This window comes from Aethalodelphis obliquidens, unplaced genomic scaffold (genome assembly GCF_003676395.1).
Source record: "Aethalodelphis obliquidens isolate GAN/ISIS:26980383/991018 unplaced genomic scaffold, ASM367639v1 scaffold6, whole genome shotgun sequence".
Taxonomy (NCBI): Eukaryota; Metazoa; Chordata; class Mammalia; order Artiodactyla; family Delphinidae; genus Aethalodelphis; species Aethalodelphis obliquidens.
In genome coordinates this window covers 40,793,843-40,794,550 of record NW_020837950.1, presented here as the reverse complement: position 1 = coordinate 40,794,550, position 708 = coordinate 40,793,843, and the positions used below count along the sequence as shown (strand labels likewise).

Sequence of the window (708 nt, the reverse complement as noted above, 5' to 3'; positions counted from 1 at the left end):
GGGCACGAACCTGTGTCCTCTGCATCGGCAGGTGGACTCTCAACCACTGCGCCACCAGGGAAGCCCCACTGCTCTTTTTCTTTTAACTGGCTCCATAGTTCTGCCTTTTCTAGAATGGCTTATACCAGGATTCATACAGGATGTAGCCTTTCAGATTGGCTTCTTTCACTTAGTAATACGCATTTAAGTTTCTTCCATGTCTTGTCATGGCTTGATAGCTCACTGAATAATATTCCATTGTCTGGATGGACCACAGTTTATGCATTTATCTACTGAAGTTGTATGACTAGAACTGTTATAAATATCCATGTGCAGGTTTCTGCATGGACACAGGCTTTCCACTCATTTGGGTAAATACCAAGGAATGTGACTGCTGATCTTATGGTGGGAATATGTTTATTTTTATAAGAAACTGTCAAACAGTCTTCCAAGGTGCTTGTACCATTTTGCGTTCCCACCAGCATGATGTTGTATTTTCTCTGTTGCTCCACATTCTTGCCAGATTTTGATGTTGCCAATGCTTGGGATTTTAGTTATTCTAATGCGTATGTAGTGGAAACAATCTCATATTTTAAAATTTGCAATTCTCTAATGATGCATGATTTATCTTTTCATATGCTTATTGGAAAAATATGAAATGTATCATAAATTTATATCATCCTTGCACAGAGGACATGCTTATCTTCTCTGTATGATTCCAATTTTTTT

General features: G+C 38.3%; 1 pseudogene; it reads right to left on the bottom strand.

Annotated features, from left to right (window-relative positions):
• Positions 1-626: 626 nt before the first annotated feature.
• LOC113619326 (uncharacterized) lies at positions 627-708 on the bottom strand (annotated as a pseudogene).